Consider the following 25,850-nt stretch of genomic DNA (forward strand, 5'->3'; position numbering starts at 1 on the left):
ATAAAATAATTGCAATGTAAATAAGTTAGATGGAGGAAAATGAGGCTCAAGCGCCATATTAAAGGATAACGGAAGTATATTTTATGTACCCTTCAAATATTTGTTGAAAGTTTGATGCGCAGATGATGAGACTTACCGCAAATCTCATTATTGCCTTTTACCTCTACCGCCGCTACCGCCTCTGTAAACTGTCTCAGGTCGTAATCGTCTCTTTCAGCATTCTTCCGCATTACCACCTTCCTGAATATCCTATTTACACTCAACCTTAGGTATGTATTATGATACACGCACACATACACACACATTACATGAGGGTGCATAAAATTATACTTTTTATACATTATGAAAACTAGACATATGAGGACGCATATAAATAAATTCTCTGTATAAATAAAACATAAGTTTTATATTCTATTCTTGTTTTACATTATATACGTATTTTATGCCGTTGCTAGTTTAAAAAATTAAAAAAGAGTAAGAAATATGAGGAGAAATGTGCTTATCATCGATATAATTTACAAATATTTTTCAATATCTATGTATATAGATTTTTTATTTATTATATTTTTTACAGTTATATTTTATAAATATCAGCGCTTTAAATTTCTAATTACATAATTAAGAAAATAATTATATTTTCTTAATTATGTTTTTTATCTTTTTATTATTATCATGGATATGATATTTTTAGAGAAATATTTTTAGAGAAAATTTCTCATCCCTAAAATAGATCAATCTATGGCAACTTTCAAATCTATTATTTGTCTATATACTAATTATTTTCTTCTTTTTATTATCCAATATTTATTTTCCTTTTTTAATCACACATGTTAATTCAAAAATTTTTTATAAATTTTAGCAGAAACTTAAGCTATTGAAATAAAATTCTAATGATGCAATGAATAAAAAAATATGCAAAGCTCAAATATTATGGAAGAAACATTTTGAGTGTTAAATACTTTGTACTGCAAAAAATATCAAAATCTAATGAAGGAAAAATGTATATATAATTTTTAATTATATCAATATTATGTACTGACGTTGACATGTAAAAATGCAAATTTTACGACGTGGATGAAAAGATCGCGCAAGATGAAAATCCTCCGCTAGAGAAATATCCGATCTTGCTTTGACTTTAAAATCGAGCTTAAGTGCTTGCCGAAAGCATTGAATTACGCTGTCAGATGGCTAAAGAAATATTTTCTATCCGAGTAAAGTGTTATCATAAAATATATTATATTCTTATCATCGTGAATATGTTGCTTAATGATATTATTATTATATGATATGATATTATTTAATATTATTTCGCGAATTTTTACAAATATTGTGAAATTAATTATATCGATTTTGTATAATTTTATTATACATTACATGCACTATTGTCAAGAAAATACGTATCATCCTGAATATTATCTTGTCGACACTATCTTTCTGATCACTGCAATTTTTCTCACAAAGCTTCGAGTCATTACAATCATCTTGAGGAATCGACACAGACGGAAGACTTCCCGAAGTGCGGTTCTTCCGAGTGGCCGATTTTACGGAAAGAACACATGAATTTCTGACCTCTTTTGCTCGCTAGTGCGAGGTATCTTTCGAACAAGTGCTCACTCCCCAATATCAATTAATCAATCGAGCGAGTGGTCGATCGAACACGACACGATTAACTGTAGTCCCTTCCTGCCTTTTATTTTTTGTTGGGCTGCACCCGCGTTTTTTTTTCACGACAGCTTTAATGGCCGTGTTCCAAATTGGCACTACGTTGTCGAGGAGAAGATGTAGCTGGAAAATGTGCGCTACAGCATAATTTTGTTGGATTATTGAATAACCCGGACGAGAGCATCTTAATGATGAGCATCTAATAATTTATTTTTGAAATACTTATTCTGCAAGCTACGGAACCTAATATTATATAAGTGAGTTTATAAGATATTTATACTTTTTTACATGTATGAATACAAATCATAAATTTATAAGTTTCTTTTTGAAATATTTATTGTATGGCTGAATTTTTAAGATACTTTTATTTGAATATAAATTATAAATTTGTAAAATATATTACAATAGGAAAAATGTGTGAGTTTGCAAATTGGCATCTCAAAAGCTTAAATTTATGTCTGTCACGCAAATGTCTCTTTCCCATTATTTTTATCGTTTTATCTTACGTTCCTTCTATTTTTTTTTGTTCACGTTCTTTCGTATTTTAAAAGCTTCTGTACTTCATTATCATTCTTGTTAATTCAAAGTATTTACATTTTTGAATTGTCTTCCTCTCTTTTTCTCAGAAAAGTCATATTATCATAATTACTATTACTTTCAAATTTCAAACTTATTATGTAAGATTAGAGAGAAATTCTTTAAATCGTAGATTTTTTTTAAATTTAGTAAATTCTTTTAATTTAAAATAAATTAAAATTAAAGAGGGAAAATGGATTAATTTATTTAAAATTATGGATATTCTAATAAAAAAATAGTAACATAAAATTAGACTTTTAATTTTTTTTATACTTGTAACTTTTAATTTGACAAAAAATTCCTATTAACATAATTAAAAAACTACAGGCGCTTTGATATACTTAAAAATAAATTACTTTTGTTAACGAAAAATTGATTTGAAGATATTTAATCTTCAAATTCACAGTCTCTCAAATAAGAGACTTATTTGAGAGACTATGAATTTGAAGATTAAATATCTTCAAAATATCTTCTAAATTTATAGATAATTATAAATAATGTAAAGTTTATTTATCTAAAATATTCTCTCCGTGCGCTAAAATATCTCGTCATGTTTAACGATAGTTGAGGTAATGTTTGGATACATATTAAGTACTTTGCGTAATAACAATGCAACAACAGTTTACAATGCACTTGTAAAGCTCTGTCATCCTTGCATGCGAGCCGGCATAAGAGGAAGGATTAATAATCACCCGCAACCACTGATATTATAACGAGGAGTCGAGCAAGGGAACGGGATGTTGAGAAAAGAGACTTTGAAAACTCTTACATTCTGATCTTATCATGTAATACGACCACGGAATACGAATTGGCACATATGCCACCATTAGAGAGAAAGGAGGTTCTCTTAAGGTACGCGAACGCCATTTACTGCGGTAACTCACTGCAGTCGTGTTATTTTCGACACGATATTTCCAATCGTCGCATCGTTTTGTACGATTCGCAGAAACCATGGACTTCTCGAAACACGAAAAAGCACGTTTGAACTTTACGCCTTGCGTAATGCACGCGAATAATGTTGCAACATATGAATGGCGACAGCACATTCGCATGCATATCCGAGATTGAAAGTTTGGATTTGGCATCCACTCGAGGAATTTTGGAAATTTTTATAACGACGGAAATGTGAATATCTAGGTCGGAGTAAGGACGCAAATAAACCGGATATGAAAGACGTGAGGAGAGAACATGGATTACGCGAAGAGATTGTGAATCTTTCGTTCAAACTTTCTAACGAATATTTTATCATGCGCCGGTTAACTTAACACCGCGAATATATTTTTAAATGTGTATGAAATTTTCGCGTAAAACATCATTTGTATCTTATTATACGAGATGCGTTTATGAATAAAAATACGCGCGTGTTTTTTTTCGCGATTAATTGTCAGATTCATATTTTTCTCGTTAATCATTTTTAACTCATTCGTATTATAACATTCACTATCGTTCCAATTTTTCACCGCATACGAGTAAATATAAAAATAATATTATCTCATGTATATGTAACAGTGCAAACAATCGAGGATACGCATCCTGGATTTTTTGTTTGTCGCGAGTGAACTGCAAGCAGTATAACGCAGTATAGTATTTCTAGGAAAATAATGTTGACATTTAACCAAACTAAAAACTTTTGTTCCGTGCATGGTTGATATTTCTGTTTTTTATTAGCGTTGTATTTCTAAAAGATGGATACAAATTGATATTATATGAATTTTACTAACAAATATCAATTTAAATTTTATTGGAAATTTAAAGTGCATCAAATCATTATGTATTTAATATTGAAAATGTCAATCAATTAAAGAATTATAATAGAAAATAGTCTCGGCTGCAAATTCCAAATTTATCGTCGAAAGAAAAGGGCAAATGAAGAAAACATTCGATACTTTCTATATAATTTTCATATCAAAAAATTTTTGACGAACTGACCATGGATAAAGATAGTCGCAGAGAAGTCGGATTTGCATTTTTAAAATTCTCCGAACAATTTCTCGTAATCTAATTTTCTTTACTGCGCATCCAGAAAAATACATTTGGAAAACTTTTGCACGCAACTGGAACGAGACAGAGAGAAAGAGAGAGAAAGAGAATTCGTTCCAAAAAAGTTTTATTTCGATAGTCTGCTCGGTATTTCCATTTGAAGTGCGACATGCGGCATCGAGTAGCTGCTTCTTTCCATACGAGATTTTACGTGCAGTTGCATCATTTGTGTAACAGACAGAATAATCTAGCGATAACTTTGCTCGCGCGGACACAAATGAATATGATTTCGGGCCATCCGGATTCCTGCCGCCAGACGAAACGGAACCGTTTGTCTTATCGCCTCGGGAAAATACTGACCATCGTGGATCTTTTCGTTGAACCATGACATTTCGACTTCCAGTAATTCCACCGTTTATTTCCGACCTTCTCTTCTCGAGAAGCGGAAAACCATTCAGGCGTGTCGAAGTATAAGCTTTCCTTCCGGGATGTTCCCCGTAATATGCTCCGGAAAATGAATGGAAATTAAAATGGAAACTATTGATTTTTATACGCTCGTTTATTTTTCACGCTTTTCGTTTCAAAATATTATTTGTACAAAATAGCGCATAAAATTGTGATGGTGAATCAGAAATTGTATGAATAAGTACATTTTAATTAATTTATGCAGTAAAATACAGTAGAAATTCAAGTTTTCATGTTCATTGCATTTTCGTATAAATTTATTTGTTGTGATATAAACTTTTATTTTTATAAAGCTACAATAGAACGAAGTTATGATAGGATAGAATGCTATAATAATAAAAAATTTTTATCTTTCTTCTTTTTTTAAATATTAATACTATTTGCATCAACTTTTTTAATTCTGAAAAACTGTAGCAGCATTTTGCTGTCGTAGTGTGAAAATATTTTTTAAGATTTATATACAGCAAGATTTATATACATCTCTACAATCATTCTATGGTGAATTAGTATAATTAATATTTTAATAAAATAATTAATTTGAGATGTAAAGCGTTTCATTAATTAATTTGAGATGTCAAATGCGTCTCGTTCAAAGGTGGAAGCTCTTCAAAGATCGCTCGCAATTTCGTCATAGCGGAAATACCAGTCAGTCGATGATCGTAATTGTTACGACCATGTAATTAACGGAATTACGCACATAACTGGGGTGCTTTTCTTGTGCGCCAGGCTTCGATGCATGCGGCACGTGCAAAATGACAAAAGGTCGACGCATAATTACCATGAAGATTCACGGGGTACATATTCGTTAAAATACATTTCACTAAATGTCTCTAATGAATAATCAACTATTATTACGAAAAGTATCTAATTACATCTATTTCTAACAAAAAGCACATCACTCTAATATAAAAATTGCAAAACACAATTAATTATTTTTTAATAATTAAACGAGAGGGTTAACATTTTTAGTGGAAATATTGTAGAAATATTTAGCTATTATTTAAAGAATTGAAATAAATATTCCGAACTTTTCTGCTTAAAACTTTAACTATACTAATATTAATATTAATATTACTACTGTCTAATGCTTGATTCAACGTTTTATTTAATACACGAGGAAGCTGCGAGGATAAGAAATAACCGCAACATAACATTATTTTACGCGTCGCGTTTAATCATGAGTATCAAATGGCGCTCATAATTATCCTTGGCCCAGTCAAGGATAATTTTGCGTGTAAATCTAACCATGAAATATTCACTGGTGCATAATATCATCGCGACGCAGCACCGCAATATTTTTTTTTTTACACATCCAAACGCATAAATCTTTTTATCTCTCTCTCAAGTTTATTTTCTTCTAAAATCTCTCTTCGCTCTTTTTTCTTCTTTCTCCCGCCATCTGATCAATGTTGTGCATCCTGTGATCTTTAAGTGCTCAATATAAATATTAACAGAATACTGTGTGAGTTAAGACCGCACGTTTCGTGCTCGACATTTGCTCAAGCTGTACTTCTTACCAACAATCCTAGAAGTTCTAATTGACACTCGACCCGGGCCGATACTCGACTAAGGGCCGCAAGTCCGCTAACTCTGCGCTTATTACTGTCGCAATACGTCAATCAGAGATTTTTCACATCTTAACGATGCATGCTTTTCATGCGCGAACGGAAAGTTCTCCTTTAATTGTAAGTTTTTCTCAGCAAGCCTGATTTTTCACAAGCTAGTAGGTACGTAAATAAGTGAGACGGGATTTTAATAAGAGATATGACTTTTAAAAATCATGGAAAAATGATATCAAGTCTTTCTGCACTTTTTATTAAGTTATATATACTGTTTTCTTAAAAGTTATAATTCGTGAAAAAAATATATTTACATATGAAAACAATAATATATTAAAGAATATCAGTTTGAAAAATTTCAGGATTATTATTATTTTTTAAGAAATCAGGGAGAAAGAGTTAAAATTTTACTTATATGAAAAAATATTAGAAATAAAACAAGATTGAATGATTATTTTATTTCCGGTGTTTATCCGAAAGTCGAACTGTATCTTCAATCATGAAATAACCATCCTCTCGCAATCTTGATTCAGGAAGCTCGATCGACGTTTCCCTCGGGGTATACCTATCTATGATGGATTCCGTTTCCGCTGCACTAGTACCGATGCATACCGGCGACCTTTACTTACATGAACTTTGACCGAGCAAATCGCAATACGTTGAGGTAGCATGCAGTCACACGTGAAGTTTTGTTTGTTAACTCCCGAATATATCGCCCACCTCCCTCGAAAAGACTCGCGTGTGCGCGCCAATCTGTAAATTCCGCCATTGCTGCAGTCGCAAATGTGAACATAGCTTAAGAAGGTTATCCGCACGTGGCACGAGCAATATAATGAAGTCCAACTCGGGTTTTGATGAGATCCAAATTTGCAATAAACAGAATCTAACTTTCTGAATAAGATAAAGTAATGTGAATTTTAATTATGTTTTAATTATGTGTTAAACATAAAATTAAGTACGTATGAAAAATATCAAAAATTCATATTTTTATATCTTTTTACGGGTACAAAAATTTTTTATCGATACAAAAATCTCATCATTTTTGCTTGATTGCTTCCTTACATGATAAATTTCGTAATAAATGTATCAAATGAAAGGAAAGAATTTTAAATGTGTAAAGGACAAGGTTTGCTTCCAATTAGTACATGCATGAATTTGTCGCAATATGTCACATGTACGCATGTGTAATTTGTTACGTAGATCTTCTTACAACGCTATTTTATATGCGCACCTGTAGCACGAATTATAATCGTTTGTAATAACCAGTAAATCTCCTCGATGAATGCAACGTGCATCGTGGGCGATATCGTACGGACTTATCGGTTAATATCACTCTTTGAATACGTAGAAATGTATAGAAATCGCGAGTTGCACGAAATATTACAGACGTAGGCGGATTTGCCGAAATTTTGAATTAAGCACAGTCCAATAAAAATTCAGGCAATCTTTCTCATCGAGGCATGGTCATACAGAGAATCGCGAATGTTTTATTGCGGATATCTGGGTGTTCGCGGTATAAATGCCTGCGCATTTAAATGTATAGTATTGAAATTCGGCGAAAAACTAGATGATTTGAATATCTCGTTGTTCAACGCTTCCCGAATTATATAATTGAAAATCGGAAAATGCAGACGCGCGCGAATATGCATTTGTTATTTACATTCTAAATGTATAGATGCTGATGAATGAGGAAATTCTTTTCGTTTTTGGCATTTCGATGTAAATCTCATTCAAGTGTTTCTCGCAAATTTACTTCATATTTCATATAATTGATAATCATATTTTTTATGCCAAGGTATTAATGTCATCTCATATATGCGGATAATAATTTAATTTTAAATTCTGTAAAATGCGCAAATGGTTGAAATTTCGAGAAAAGAAATGCAAATTGGCTGTAAAAATGAGAAAAATTGAATATACGTATATAGTAAATAAATATTTACATAATTAAATCCTCCCCTAGAAAATATTCTGTTAATTAAATACAAATTTAATTTGATTATTATACATGTATTGCCTCTTTATTTACATTATTATACATGTATTGCCTCTCTTAATTTAATTATTATACATGCCTCTTTATCTTTTTACTAAAAATATTTTAAAGATGATCTCTTTGGAGAAAATTTTAAAATTAGTATAACTTGTTCTTAAAATTGAAGATATATATATATAACGATGCAATCCCCCGAGGCGGAAGCCACACGCGTGCGAGAGTTGAAGAATACTATATGTTCGGAATAATTTTCCATATCAATGACCCTTATCGCACCGGAGCAGTTCGCAAACAGTTCGACTGACCCGAGTCGAATCTTCCTCGCGGCGGTCTTCGGACGAGCCGCAAACTCCGTTATGTTCTTTTATCGGCGAGACGCAGCTGGGAAATATGAAAATAATGTTACCAGTCTCGACGTGCACATATAGACAAAGCATGTCGAAAAGTGCAGTCTTTAGTTTGTATCTCGAAGCTTAAATACAAAAAAAATATCGATAGATTTGTGTTATTTCAGAAATATTTTAAATTTTAATTACTGAAAAAAGATATCTGACATGAATGTTTTTCGAATATTACAATAGACCACATCAATACATATAATTAATAATCACAAAGAAGCACAAGATATATATAAGAAATATTTTTGTAATAATTATAGTTTGTAATTTTTATTAGTAACTATTTCCTTATATTAATAGAAAGAGAATATTAGAAAATATCAAGGATAAGGACAAGATGCGTCACGAAATTCTTCTGTAAAATAATATCTATATTTTATTTCTAGGAATATTTATTTCATTTTTGTGAGACTTTTCTATCTGTGTGGAAAAACATTCTATATAATTTAATTTTCAGTATTTTTATTTAATGCCAAGGATATATAATACCTAAAAGACGAATAGATTCTTTAAAACTGTCAATATTATTGACACTTTGTATCCATTTGATACGATGTAAGAAAACCCTTAAAGCCCATATTCTCTAGGTTCTAGGCTATGGTCCTATCTTCCAGCTGTTGTCTAAATTTATTTATCCGCCTCGCGTCAAACGCGTTTCTCGTGACTATCGTGAGATATCTGCCGATGCGCGAAAACGAAGGATCCACGGGACAATGTCGGAGCCGGTTGATATCCTGCGTCCTGCATCGCGCATGCGGCTGCAGTCGCACGGGACGCCCGGATCCTCAGTGCGCTCGTCACTCGCGACGCGTCCGGGACGATTCTGTCTCTCGCTCCTCTCGATCGTCCCTGGGGACTTCCCCGGCTCTGTCTCTCTTTCTTTCTTTCTTTTTTGTTTTCTCCCCCTCTTACTTCCTCTTTCTCGTCGGCGCGTCGAGAGAGCGTAATTTTCAAATTTGCCGAGGCGTTTCTCCGGCGATTCGCTCCCGAATTTCCGGGGGAGAGGGGGAGAATTTCTGGATCGCGAGGGAAGACGATGATCCTTCGAGAAAAAAAAATTTCACGAGAAGCGATTGATGCTCGATTCAGCCGGATTTGCCTCGAAGGAAATGAGCGGAAGTAAGCGATCGTAAGAGATCGACCGGTGTCGCAGATTCTCGCGAGAAATTTAACACACACAATTGACTTCACACAGTGGTACAAGTGTTATCGAATCGTGCGATTGCCTTGAGTGGTTGAGTAATTTCAACATGCTACGGGATGAAATAACTGGATGACACGGTGACACTTTGGAACTAAGTGAGTAAAATAGAAGCGTACGCGATGTCTGACTATATCGTGACTGTTGACTACTTGTTTCCCTTTTTAAAAATTATTCCTACGTAAAATCTCAAAGTCTACAGTTGCATTTCAACAAAAACTTGAAATTAAACTTTTTTTTATTTAATTCAAATACAATTTTATCAATAATATAATTTTATCATTAACGTATGACAAAGACTGCAAGAACTTTTGCAGATTTTCTCGTGTGTGTAACGTTTTAATAATTATTATAATTATTATAAAGTTTTCGCTTATTTAACGATTCTCAAATTCTGTATATTCTGTAATTCTATGTCATAAATTATATAAAAAGTTGAATATCTATATAAGAATTATTATTATTTTTATAGTGGACCAACATTCTCAATCATGTTCTCAAGATAAAAATAAAATTAAATATCACATTGAAGAATTAATGTCTCTTTTTTTACAATGTTAAAGATATACAGTGGAAGAGAATTTGAATCTATATTGCGCGTTTCCATGGTTCGTTCGTCAAAGTCTCTCTTTCCTGTACGTAAAAGGATTACTTTATACTCCTACACTTTCTGAATTTATCTTCTTGAAAACTCAAACGCGGTCTTATTGCGGTGACTGCAAGCTACTTGAAAATGGAGATAACTCCTGTTCTGGGAACGCGATGAAATGTTTCGCGAATATCTCTCGCTTTTTTAGCAATGTTAGAAATAACCGCTTAAAAACAGCCGGACATAAGCTTCTCAAAAAAGTACTGTTGTTGAATACCATGTAGCTATATATGTATATATATTTAAAATTCTTCACTTTTTTCATTTTAGAAGATATAATGTACAGTTTTAATAACAAAAGTCTTTAAAATACAATATTTAAAAAAAGGTAATAGTAAAAATAATAGGAATATTATTTACACTTTTAATAAACATTATATTTTAGATAATATATTTTAACATTATATTTTAGAGATTATAATAAACATTATATTTTATATTATAGAAATATTATTTACACTTTTAATAAACATTATATTTTAAAAAGTTTTATTATAACTATTTAGCTTTTATAGAAATAAATTCATAATGATTACAAAATATCAAAATTGTCATGATGCTCAATATCGATATTTTGCGTTATTTGAAAACTTTTATATTTGATAATTGCGAAATAATTTTACTCTGCAATTTTGCTGAATCGTAAAATTAATGCTCTAAATCAGATGGTACAGATTTCATTTATCAATCATTTATAAACGTATCTTCTTGCAAAACATGAGAGCTCGAGTTTATCGCGCCAGTCAGAAAGTAATTGGAGATAGGTAAAATTACTGTCATAAAATAACGCGATGACATATATCCGGAATTTCTTTCGTTATTCTTCATTATCTTTCTTTGAGTTAAAATCCCTTGCAATTCATGCAAGTCATGAACAGTTGCAGTTGTATAATTCTATCGCAAATGGCAAAAAATGTGGTAAAAATATAACAAAGCACTTTTTTAAAAAATTGTTTTTATTGTGATAAAATTTATTTTAAGTAAAAAATGTTTGATGACATTATAAACTAAAAATTATTTCACTTTATATTCAATTCTTATTAATTATAAATTAAAAAATTTAGAAAAAATTTTATATTATTCAATATAATTTTTTTATTATATTTTCTATCGAGTAGGAATTTGATTCGTAGGATGAAGAACTGAAAATATATTGCGCGTTTTGTGAGGCGTCAAACTTTTGAGGATCGCCTTGTCTGATAAATTCAGAGCATACCTAAAGTTTAATCTCAAACTTTACAAAACATCTTATACGTCTGCACGGAATGGAGAATATCTCAGATTGGTGTTTGGTGGGACCGTGCACTCTTTTCTCGAATCTATTTTTCTCATTTCCGTAAAGTGGCTTTATTAAAAGTCGGTGCAAACAAAGTCGTACAGTCTGACTAGTTAGAAGAATGAATCTTTATGTTGGAAACAATAATTATTTACCAAATCAGTGCAAAAACATAAAAAAATTCTGAACTTCTTCCGAAAATATTAGAAATGATTAATGAACGCGAGTGTAAGCTTGATTTTTTTTTCATTCGTTCGTTATTTGCATGCTTGCGATATCTCGACGACTATTTCGCACGATCTCAGCTGTATCGAATGACGAATTAGGACGACCACCGTGAATATCGATGAATCTCAGAAAAAAAGAATGCTAATTACCGCGATTTATCAGAGAAAATTCGAGCAAGAAAGAGGAAGATTGTCCTTCGACGGTGCAATCTAGTAAACTCGAAAGGACTTATAATATTGAGTGGTAAATATGTCGTATATATTAATAATTGATGATTATATACATATATTAATTTGATTATTCATAAATTATACCGTCGTATTAATTTAGCGAATCAGGCCTGAAAGATTTTGCATAAGTTTCATCATTATTATGTCATTATCTCACGACAAATGAGCAATTATTAACGTACTGAATAAATTTCGTTTATGAATTTATTGAATAGAAATTATCTGTTAATCAATAGATATGTTGTATTATCTGTTGTTCAAAATTGAAAATGAGATTTATTCATGACAATCATTGAAGCTTTTTAGTCACAAGCGATATCGATTCCTATCGTTATCGGAAAATTAATGTAAATCAGTGATTTGATAACGGCCATATTTATTACTATCTAATGTGAAAAATGAAAATCGAATTTGCAGCTTTTCGCCGTAACTTGCTGCAAATAGACTTTTCCGAAGCTGATAATTTGCATACTGAACAATAACCATTTGCACGCATAATAAAACATGCTGAAATTCCGAGTGATGCTGAATTTTTATCCTCAATGATTATTCTCGTTATCGCAATCACCAATATAACTCTTAATTGCTGACGTCGAGTTTTTGCGAACTCGGACTGCTTCTATGCTTTTGTTTGCGGCACTTTTAATACGCCTCTCATTTGCATATTACATTACGGTAAGTAAAAAAATATTGTTGCAAATATTTTTAGGAAAATATATTTGATTAAAAATTTTTAACAAACCTCGTAATGTCGAAGGGAAATAGAAATGTATTTTATTAATCTAGAATTAATTTTGAATAAAAATATCCAAATTTTTATCAAATTCAAAATTTGCGATATATGAATTCAAAATATCGAAGTAAAAATAAACAATAATATATTTTTAATATATTATATTTTTATATATAAATATATTTTTATTCTTATATATTTTTAAAAATCAATGTAATATATAATATATTTTATATAATATATATATAATATATTTTTTATAATATATTTATAATATATATAATATATTTATAATATATTTATAATATATTTTATATAATATATATTTTATTCTTATAATCTATTTTTATTTTTATATTTTTAAAAATCAATTTAAAATATAAAAACTTTTCCTCATATATTTTTATATACAATTTTATCATTTTATTATGAAAACAATTGTATGTTTCTTCGCACAGCTTTCTGAAGAATTAAAATATACTCACTATGACGTTTCGTATATTCGACAAATTTAGAAACCGATATTACTACGTTGGTCCAGCTTTATGAGAAGTTCGTTCCGCTAGCTTGCTCTCTATTCATTTCGATCCCAGGGTTACATTCTCGAAATGATAAGCAGAGTTTGTCAATGGCCTTTTGAAGCCCACGCCTTCATCGTCCCATATTTTCCGTTTCGCAAAAACATCGTATCTGTTAATCTTCGTAGAGTTGCCATGCGCTCGCGTGCTATCATCGTTGCTTTATTCGTCTTATACTTGCTGACAAAATCGTCGACGGCGGAGTGAGATGTATGTATACGACGGGCGAGTGCTTTCAGAAGATTACGAGTTTTGCGATACGTCGGAATTTCTTTCAGTCTTACTGCGCGCCTTTATGCAACGGGAAAAAATGCAGATTTTACATATACGCGTTCGTCGCGATGTATGTTGCAACGCTCCGAGAGCAGCGTATTTTCGTTTATCTACGAATTTTTATTTGCTTTATGAAAATGTAGATGGAGGCAGATTTTAAGTTAAATACGGTTTAAAAACGTAAGTAGCTTTCAAAACTTAGAAAAAATTTCAATAGCAAAAGCTCCTCTTTTCGTTTAATTTTTTTCAAGTATGTACTTCAAGTGCAATATTTCTAAAATCATCTGCTATGAAATAGCAGTCATTAATATTTTACAAGAAATTTAGAATTGATTTTTTTATCTCATGTTGAAATGAAAAATTAATCATTAGTTTATTAATATTGAAATAAAAGTTTAATTAATTAGTTAATTAATGTCGAATATTAGAAGATTCGAAATATTTATTATATAAATATTTAATTTAAATTAATTTTGTGCGCGCACACATTAACAAAAATTTAACTTTAAACTTTATTAATAACATATTCAACGCTAAAAATTTTAAAATAGCAAAGAGCAGCTGAATTGAAGAATCTTTATTCAAATTTTCAACCTCTTCAAGAATATTGACACACATGTGCACATTAAATTTTAGTATATAAAATGAATAATCTTAACGCACAATAATCACATATATGTACGTTATTTTCTTCAGAGATTTCAAATATTTTTAAGTTTTTTCTGTTTTTCTTTTAATAAATATACTTTGCAAAAATATGATTGGAAGAGAAGATAAAATAATTTTAATAAATCCGTCACTAAACAGATTAAGAAGAGATCGATTCAGCACATCTTCAATTCTGTTGACTTTGCGGATATATATTCTATAATTTTCTCGTCACAAAAATTCAGTCCAATGAAACTGCAGCTACTCTTGCGCATTTTAATCGAGGAAAAACTGCTATCAAACACTTTCGCGGGTTATTATAACCCATGTTATTGCAATTATATAGAAGGCAATACGGGATAATTCCCCTTTGCATATCTAGTGTGAATTATTGTTATTTGACTAATTCACTTCTATGAATATATCACGTCGCAGAACAAATATTTTCCCACAGTGCAATTTCCTTCATTTGATAGACAGATGAAAGAGCATGTGCGTGCGAAACGGAAGGACTAGGACTGCACATGCAGAGCAGAATTACGAGCAAACGTCAGACGCAAATGGACATCATGAGGATGAGAAGGAAAGAGAATGGCTGTAAAATAGTCGGTAAAAATTGGTTAAGAGTTAAAATGAATGTATCTCTAAAGTCAAATAATAGTTGCAAATTTTCAGAAAAAATTGATTTTCTTTAATATTACAACTACTATTTTTCCGCATACACCCTGAAGACGAAATTTCGAAAGTTACAAAGATTACGTAGAATGAATTCACAAAAGAGACGTCACTGCATTATGTAAATTTTAAATTGTAAAATGTATTTGCTTAAATTTAATGGTTGTTGCTCACATAAAAGTATCGACTAATATTTGTCTCGTTTCTCAAACTTCCATCAAAGTCTTTCTCTCAGAGTAATTTTATTTTATATATTATATATATTTTATTGAATAATTTTTGCAAACATTAATTTCTTTATTATTATTTTTGTTATATTCTTTCTGCAAAAATTATTAATAGACATCATGAAGAATTACTTTTTCAATTTTTTTTCAAATGGTTTTATTTGACTCGTTTTACGGAAATATATATGATATTTCTATCATAAAACATTAGCAATTTCATACATTATTTTAATGCCATGATTCTTCGCTCTTTCTTGGCATGTTGGAGGCCGAGTATTTTATTCAGAAGGAAAGAAAAAGACGAAATGAAAGTATGTGCGTCCGTCGGCGGTTGCGGAGAAACTTTTCTTTGAATCTCGTCTCGGATGGCGACGAAGGACACGGGCGGACCGAAAGATGCGATCGTATATTTCCATTTTATTTACCAGTGCCGCGAGGACAATCTATTTCCCTACTATATTACACAGTAAACATTTTAAAATGTCGGAAGAAATTCTATCAGAGACAAAAGACGACATATTGCACGTGTGTTGTGCGTAGGGACCTGAAGCGTTTCTAAAAGAAATGCGTTGAAAGGTATACCTCTCAAATGTTTAAGATGCAATCTCCTAAATTTTCTGGTGATCGTATTTCTTAACGTTCTACCACTTCAATCGTTAAGAAATGCAATACAGTTTCTTGTAATTTTAATGTAATATAATTAAACATACACATATACATATATGCGAGATACAAGTAATAAAATATATATTTTAAGATATGAGTGTAAAAAAAGAATTAATAAGAATTAATAAGACCGAGATTAATAGATTTTAAGCTATATTTATTTTATAATGTATTTAAAGAAATTTAAATAAATATTTAATGCTGCATACGATTTTACAAAGTATGAATGATTAGACTATTTTTGTATATTAATCTATTAGTCTATTAATCTAATATTTTCGAAGAAACAAAATGTAAATTTAGATATAATTAAATATGAATGACGGACTTAAATTTTTTCTTTTATTAAACAAGGATGATGAAAAAGAAGAATGAAATGTGACATATTACAATCTCAAACATATTATATTTTGAAATCAACACAGAAGGATAGTGAAGTTTATTCTAGCAATGAAGTTTATTCTAGCAGTCTGACTAATATAATGATTATACTACTGAATCTCTGCGTCTAAATTGCTCACACAAGAAATCAGCTTTTGTTTTGTCGCTGCAGCATTTATCAGTACAAAATAATGTTAAAAGTAGCTGCAATTAATATAATTAATATGATATTAATATAATATTATAATAAATATTTATTAACAATGATAGAAATAATGCAAGAAAATCAATTTGAGAAAGATAAATGTAGAATAGAGTGTATATAAATATTGATTTACTGTGGAAAAATGGAAATATCATTGTTTCTCTCAAGAACATTCTTGTTTATTATCGGTAATATCATAGTATGAATTCAGCACGATAAACTCATTATTTTGAAAGTTTATACATTATATGATAGTATTGTGGCTTATACGTTGCGGAAAAATCATTGTTTTTATCGAAAACAAACGATGAAGTGTGTGAGCGAAAATAAAAGTTGCAAGATAATGATAAATAATAATTAAAGTTGACTGTGGTAAAAAGCAACAAAAATTAAATACTGCGAGGTATTAAATTGGACAACAAAGATTGTTACGATCTTTTAATTACAGTGTTCTCGAATTATATGTGTATTATTAAAAGCAGAATGATATTTGCATTAACATATGACATGTAAATGCATATGTAAATATTAAGAGAAATATTTCGTCCTTGTTTCTTTTTTGTTAAAATAATTTAAAGTAAAAATGTCAAGAAAATAAAAAGAAATGTTTTACATCAGTTTAATGTTATGTATTTAATATTGAATATATGTTAGAATATTTTAGATTTTCCAATAAATCTGAATTTATTTCTTGATATATAGTATTTCTTATGATATATCTCTTGGTTTCAAAAGAAAATCTAATTACTCAAAAAATTATTGTATACTGAAAATAAAATCTTTTTAATTTTCTAGATGCATATAAATAACAGAAACCGGCGTCTAATATTGTCAGTCAATTTTAAATAAATGTTAATTGACAAGTTTTGATATAATGACAACCGTGAAAAGCGATAAAATAGCTATTGAAAATAGCTTTATTAAAAATTGACGTATATATATATAAAATGCAAATCTAAAATTAGATAAATTACATTTGCTGTATCATCGATACATTTCTCTTTCAATTTTCCTTTATTTCTCAATATAACTTATAAATACATAATACATTATAATACATTTTATATTTAAATATTTAACATTGAAATAGAGAAGCTTTTTACTCGCGATGTAAATTTATCGTAGATAATTCATTGTTACGTGCCCTGCATTTTGTCGTACTGTTAATCGTAATCATGTTATCAGGGATGAAAAAGAATCCATCCGAGCCCCGAGGCGGCGAGCTTCGCGCGAAAACTTGAGCGCAATCTTCCCCTCTTCTATCCTCTTTTTCTACGAGAAGGAAACCAGTAACTTAGTTTGTCGAAGGTAGATTAGAAGCTGCCTTCGGGCCTAGACTACACAGCAGCGGGATGATTCGCCTTCTCTGCTCCATTCCAGTCGATCCGCACATTCGATCGTAAAACTTTCTCCGCTATAGCTCCCTAGCTCGTGAAAAAATCACCGGGACGTGCGTAGATAGATTGTGGGCAAACGGTTATCACCGCCTGGATTATAAGCATTTCGGTAGACCGCTGGTTTCTGTATATTACCAACAATTCTCGTCACTGTTCGTTACCAAGGACAACCTCTACGAACCGCCATTCGTTACAGAAAGATCACAAGGAAGTTATTTATCCGTGTCGTTATATATAGGAGGGGAGAATTAAATGAGTATATTAAGAGAGAACGTGATGTGAGTTTACTTTTTAATATTTATTAGGTTTTGTGTTTTCTTTTTAATTTTTTTTAAATTTAAAATTTTTAAATATGTTAAAATTCTTATTTTTTATTTTATGTTAAATTTTTAAATTTTATGTTAAACCACATCGATCCACGTTGATTTTAATAAAATTTAATTAAAATTTATTTTTAATTAAATTTATCGAATTTTATACAAGAAATTATCTCAAAATCTCTTATATGAAAGATAAATAATAATAAATTTATATGTGAAAGAAAAAGTACTTTTATACATATTTTATTTTTATACGCACATACTTTTTTTTATATATTATACACACATATTTTTTATATATTTATATAAAAATCTTTTATCGCTACACGTAAAGTATATAGGTTATTGCTGAAGTCCTTTTTTAGCCAATTATTTTTTACACTTACTTAGTAACTAATTTATCGATGGTAGAAAATGCTATATGAATCTTAATGTGTCACGAACACAAAATAAAAATCTTATCAAATACAATAATTTTTTTTAATTATTCCATAATAATGAATCCAAAATGCACGAGGAATAAACGTCAATATTCTGAATATTCTTAATTATGCGAGAAAGGAATATAATTACTGAATAACTTCTCGAGCAATATTTAGTTTTTGATTTAACATTTCTGTCACATTGATGTAGCATTTAAGCAGGAATAAACTAAGTGCTTTTGTATTTCAATATCGTCTCCTTTTAAAAGTTTCGCAGTGATTTGGGCTGTTTTTAATCACTTATTGTAATTTAACTTTTCGCGTTCCTCTTCAGACTCTTATCATCTGATTAAAATACTGAACGGCGTAAAAACTCGTTAGAACTTTCTAGGAAATGAAAATTTAAAATGCGAGGCATTTAATTTCCCTTTTCTTTTGATATAAAAATGTAATATAGTACTGCGCATTAATTTTGTTAATTAAATTGTTTCATTTTCTCACTCTGTGATATATAAGAAAAGTAATATAATATTAATAATATGTTGAAATAAGCCGTACGAATAGCATATAATGTATGAAATGTAACATATAAAACATATTATAAAATAAAGTACGTACGTAAAGTAATAGAGAATTTTTTACATTTATTTCGCAAATTATACAAATTTACATACATGAAGGAAATTATAATTTTAGAAAGATAATTATTATTATTAGCAAGCTTATTAATTAGTGAAGAATAAATAACATATAATAAAGTATTTGGCAATTTTTCTCAATTGCATTTAATAAAGTGGACGGGGGTTACCTCCAGCATAAAAAAACTTTTACGTTGTTATTATGTAATCGCTGAGATAGAGGTAAATGCAGACTGCGGAAATCACAGGACTTACAGCTTGTTTCGAGTAAATATTGCTCGCTACCATGGGTATTTATCTTGTTTCGAGCCGTCAACTTCGTTTGCCCGGAGTTATATACATCCGGTTATATCTCTGCACTTACTTAGCCGAGATCCGCTTCGTTATGGATTTCGACGGGCTATGACTCTTAATAAGCATCTCAGATCTCGAAGTTGAGGATTGAGAGCGTCTGCTTCGTGAAAGCATTTCAATAAAACAATTCTAAGGAATTTAGAGTGGGAGAAAGCGGTTAAATCAATGCGAGCAATTTAGGTGGCAAACGGATAATAGTATCACGATAAGGAAAAGCGAGTACTTACTTGCTTTATAATATGATTAACGAAGGATAAAGAAGATTCAGATACCGAGAATCGCGTAGGAGGAGATCTATTGCCGGGAGTGGTGCGGAAACGTGAAAAGGTCACGGGGCGAAATCCTGGGATCATATTACACATCTGCGCAAAAATTCCAGAATATTCCCTTCAAATACAGTGATACAACAAAATAATATTTTCTAACCAAAACAAATAAAAACCGATTGAGTTTTATCGGAAAATGTGCACTTACTTTCGTGTGATACATATACACTCTTCAGATATTTATATTCTCTATATTTGTGAACATATTATTCGTTGCTCTCTATCTCGAGTTAATTTTATCTACAGAAAAATGATTAAAGAAATTGAATCAACTTTCAATGCATATTTTATGTTTCTGTTTTATATATAAAATATTTTAATATTGAGTATTTTAGTAATTATTTGCGCGATAAAACAAAAGGAAAAAATATGACGCGTGCTTATTAATGCAACAAGTGATAGTTGTGCTATATAATATATAGTCATCAGTTGTAGCGTGTCCTTTATTACCTCAGCTTTACATGAAGGGTGTTATATTAGCTCTTTAGATAATCGAAGTAGAAATAGACAGAGTAGGATGAGATAAGTTTAATAATAGATAAAAGTACATAAATTAAGCAAATTAGAGTAAATTAAAAGCATACGTATATATGTGTGTTTTCATTAATCGTATTGCTATTTATACTAATGAATTGCGAAGAAAATCAACCAACTGTTCTATCTCTTAATTAATACATTGTTTTTTTAGAGTACAAATATTTATAAAGATTTATTAAAAGAAACAATATATAATACTACACTGACAAAAAAATAATGTTGAACCAACAACATCAGTATAATTGGAATTTATTTGATTAATTTAATAACATTATTAATCACAATCTTTATTTTACTAATTCAATAATATTATTAATCAAATTAATACGCCATTTGATTAATAATATTTATTTGATTAATAATATTATTGAATTAATAAAATAAATTCCAATTTACATTGTTGATTTAACATAATTTTTTTCTCAGCGTACATATATAATATGACATAATTATATAACAATATATACAATTAATAATCTTAATGCTTTTTCTAGTATAATAAAGATCAAATTGTTAGAAATTTCATATTATAAAATTATTTACTGTATTTTATTCGCATTCGCTTTTTCATTTTAAAATTAAAATTATTGCGAAAGTGTCGTAAAAATTTTAGTACGATCGGCAATTTTCAACTAATTCTTTCTATGATAAAACGCAATGCACAAAATAGATCTCGTGTAAATCGCAATGTCTCGATCACGTAAATCTCGCGTTAATAGACTTGATTATTGTAGAATACGAGAGCACGTTATGCGGGTAGAACGAAGTTTTGGATATAACTTTGCGAGATGTGAATGAGAAAACGGAAATTAGATCTGCGAAAGAGTTTACACCCGGGATATCAGAAAGACTAAACTTTTCGCGCAGGATAATTTGACACACTCGAAATGATAATAAATAAAATGGATAGAAAATAAAGAAAATATTGGAAGTATATGTTTGTGTTTGTTCCCGCAATCGTTATATATTTTTTAAATAGTTAACCATGATTTTAGCAAAAGATTCATTTTATTTGGAAATCTAAATTTTATTTGTATTTCATATCTAAATATTTTTTATTATTTTAAATTCTTGTATCATTTATAAAATTGTTTTTCGTATTAGTTTGATATTGTTTATAAGATGTTATATTTAATATAGATACATTGTTTCTCTTTAATCATCTCACATGCATGTCTTCTTTCTTATCTTTCTACAATAATTTAATTGTAATTTGAAACAATATAAAACTCTTGTTTTTATTATACGTAAAGTGATGAGAAAAGAACTAAACACGATGCCGGATAAACTAATCTGCATATTAATGATTTTAAGTTAATTGAGAGACGATTGATTATTGTCTGCATTCGAAATATTTGAATGATAATTAACTATGGTTATACGAGTACACGCAAAACAAAATTGGATACGCCAATGTTGGCGTATCGCGATACGCAAACGATACGTGAAAGTTCGATGGACGCATGCTCCTAAGCCGTTTAATAATTCACCAACAGGGTAATGTCCATAAGTGGAGCAAACTATAATTACTGAACTATGTCGCTCGTTGCAACATAATGCGACTTGTTTAATAACAATTATGCGGGGGATACGTCCCGTCGTATATTCGCGAGAAAATCAGGTGGTGAAAGTTTAGCGCTAAATTTGTAAAGATGGTAATAATACCGTGAGACTCTACAGCGAGCATTAGAATAATGATAATAGCTTTCATAATTTATAACTTGATCTTTCTAACGACGTGCTTTGTATACTAATTAAATCCGGAGTATCATTTACATGTGACACGCATCCGCGATTTAAATTATGTTGTCAGGAAATTAATACGACATTAAAAATGCGCGTTATTAACTTGTTCAAGTTTTTTTTTACAATTATTAGTGAATTATTTAATTAAACTATATATCATGTTAAAGAGGAAATTTTTAAATGTCGAAATTAGAGATACTCCCACGCTCTTATATAGCACTAATGAGCTAATTATGGCCGCTTGTCATCGCTTGGCATCGTAATATTTGATGATTTAGTCGCACCTCGGGATTAACTATACAGCCGATCGTGCAGCGATTATGTGCTGCTTAATGCACGAATCATTGCCGCTTCAATACAGTCTGATTGCAGTACGGTCTGATGCACTTTGACTATGATGTACAGACGCTATGCCATCCGTATTAACGGCCGTCATTAGACGTTGTTACTGTAATCATCTTAAGGATTTCGATCATCCTTTTTTACATGCCATTTCTCGCTTCGTTACAATTCATTAAACGGCAAGTTTCAACGACGTTTCTCTCTCGCTTGTCGCAGTTAATTGCGGTGCGGAAGCGTTTGTCTTCGAATCTCATTATTTCCCATTATTTCTTCCACTATCATGCCGTGCAAATATAAAGTTCGAAAGTACTTCTTTATTATTCAAATGATATATAGTATGAAATTTTTACTACAATTTCACGTCTTTTATCTTGTATATTATGTACGCTTGACAAATTTAATTTACTGCCAAAAATAATATCTTATAATGATAATCACTATTAAAATAACAATCAATTTTTACGAATAGCTTCCTTAATGATTATGATACTTTTTTGAAAACTTTTATTTTTTATAATTTAATTACATTTTTTTAAATTAACTCTTGTAACTCGAATTGATTATAAAACGACATTGCTTTCCGTGAGCTTCAATTTTTTTAACTAATGTAGATTTATTTCTTCTGAAACATGTTTTTTTCTTCTTTTTCGATTTAATTTAAAAATGTAATTTAATAATATAAAAATGATATTTATAAATAACCTATAGTCTTTCGACTTCGAAGAATCGTTGATTACCATTCGATTTGTTTTAATCGATTGTAATTCTGGCTTAGAATGATAAACCTGATAAACTTGTAGTTTATAGAACAAACAAACGATCGTTTGTGGCCTATTGAACGAATCGTTAATAACATTTCCAGAGCTTCAAGTTAGTTGACGATTGCTTTTCCGTCTTGCCCGTCTTTCTGTCTTGCTGCCGTTTCACCTCTGGGCGTCAACGTCGGCCTCTTCCCTGACTTGTGCTACTTGGCGATCGTATTCAAGACGAACTTGGAGGTGGAATAAGCTCGCAGCAAATTTCCGTCTACTAATGCACTATTGCCGTAATTGCGTACGAAATGAATAATCGAGACGAACTTCTGGTTAAAACGCGTACTGTCAGTACAGAAGTAATCATACGAATTAAATTATTCATTAATTATCTTTGCAATTACATATCGTTGCGATATTGACGAAGAGTCTCTTGAATTACGCTACGGTTTATATTACGTATCATTCTCGATGGATTCGTATAATGCAGTAATGGCACACTAATGTCTCGAGATAATATCATCGACTTTGCTATCAATTATAGCAACGAAATAATAATTTCCTTCTCTATTATAATTTAATATTAATTTAAATAATCTTCCTCTCTTCTCTCTCATTAAGCATGTATATTAGAAATATTAATAACAACCTGGTAATATTAATATAATGGTAATATTAATATATACATTGTATATTAAAAGTAATTTACAACTAAAATCATTGTATAAAATATTAAATTTACAACACATTTTAAACAAAACAATATTTACTATTATATTATATAATTAACACTATGTACATATGTTAAAATAATAATAATTATTTTAAATACTTCGTATTTTATTCCTACATATTATATTTATATGTTTAATTAATTATATAATTAATTTTTTTTCTATATTACACAAATTGTAAAGCATTTTTTTTAGATCCACGAAATATGACGGGTTGATATATTCCTTAGATTCATCAATCAAGTTTAATTGCACTTATATTGGCGCGAAAGTTGAGTAATATCGTATCAACGATACCGTTTGGTATCATTGATAAAACTGACAAACCCTTTCAAATCCACGTTTAGGCTACACAAACTTTCGTCAGAACGCCACTGGTTTCTCGTCAACTCTTCTTTCACGTCATTTCATCGAAGTTACGCTTGAAATTAAATAAGCGACGTTCGCTAGGGGAGCGAATCTATTCCGTGTCGGGCCGAAGTCAAAGTCGGAGGCAATTCCGAAGGGACTTGTCTTCGCTTTGCAATCTTTACGAGAAGATCTCGACAATACGTTCACGGTGTCTTAATTGCAGTTGTGCAAAAATTTTCATTGTTTATCCGCATAATCCGCGTGTAAAGCTCAGTCAAAAGTGAATGTCACTTTAATATTTAATTTCTCGTATTAATTTCAAATCTAATTAAACATTATTAAAATTTGTATGTGCCTGTGCAAAAAAGTAAAATAATATATTCTTTTAAGAATAGTCTCTTTGTACATTATTTTATTTAAAAAAATTTATTTTATTTTATTAAAAATATTAAATTGATTTTAATGCTATTTATTGACAATTAAAATATAAAATAAAAATTTAAATATACGCAAATGTAAATAAATATGTTCTGTATTGAAAAAAAAATTTATTTTACTTTTATATTAATCTATTATATGATTTCATAATTTTGTAGAGATACTTTTTTCTCGAACGCAACTGTATTTAAGAAATATATTGAAGTACATTGATGCTTTTTTTGTGTCTAAGCTTGAGAAAAACTTGAGGTGTGTTTTTCAGCAGGATATTTTTTTAAAAATATACATTAATCGTTTCCATATCTCAATATTGATTTTAACCGTATGTGTTTGTTGTACTTCATGCATCGATTCACATCGAGATTTTCACGCTTGACATCTATTATTAATCAGCGAAATATAATTTCGCGCGATTTGTGCTTTCCTTTCCTTTTCTCTGCGCAAGAACAAACTTTTACCAGACCAGAAACGAAGAAAAAAAGAGAGGGAGAGAGATTCAATCCTGATATCGAAGCCGCGTCGAATTTATGCCGGATCGAAAAAGCGAATCTTACGGTAAGATACGAAGGGAAAAATTTATGTACGCCACCAAAATGAATGGAAAGATACCGGCGTGGCAAGGTAACGTTCCGGAACTTTTCTTCGATGGATGTAGCAATTTAAAGTTTTCGGACTCGTTAAACAGCCTCGCGTTATTTTAGCACCGGCATGATTCCGATGAAGAGCTATGTCACGTGCCGATTAAAAGCCAATCTCTCGAGAAATTGCGTGAGAAATTGCACCGAGTTAGAGACAGTTTTCTATCGAGTTAATTTTGATTATGAAAATTGATTTGGCGCTCGAAATTTTCGTAAATTACTCGTTGAAAAATAATCGCGTGATTCATA

General features: G+C 30.3%; 1 protein-coding gene across 4 annotated transcripts in view; it reads left to right on the plus strand.

The window, feature by feature from the left end:
* The window catches only part of LOC105256235 (octopamine receptor Oamb), a 120,286-nt gene that overhangs the window by 73,273 nt on the left and 21,163 nt on the right, over nt 1–25,850 (plus strand). The window contains exon 1 of one of the 4 annotated variants that reach the window (XM_011265979.3): nt 9,453–9,935. The exons of the other annotated variants lie outside the window; for them this stretch is intronic. The gene's annotated coding sequence lies outside the window, so the exon portion shown is untranslated. Of the gene's footprint in view, nt 1–9,452; nt 9,936–25,850 lie in introns of those variants that run through there. 4 annotated transcript variants of the gene reach the window in all.

Source organism: Camponotus floridanus, unplaced genomic scaffold (assembly GCF_003227725.1).
Source record: "Camponotus floridanus strain SB8 unplaced genomic scaffold, Cflo_v7.5 scaffold119, whole genome shotgun sequence".
NCBI lineage: Eukaryota > Metazoa > Arthropoda > Insecta > Hymenoptera > Formicidae > Camponotus > Camponotus floridanus.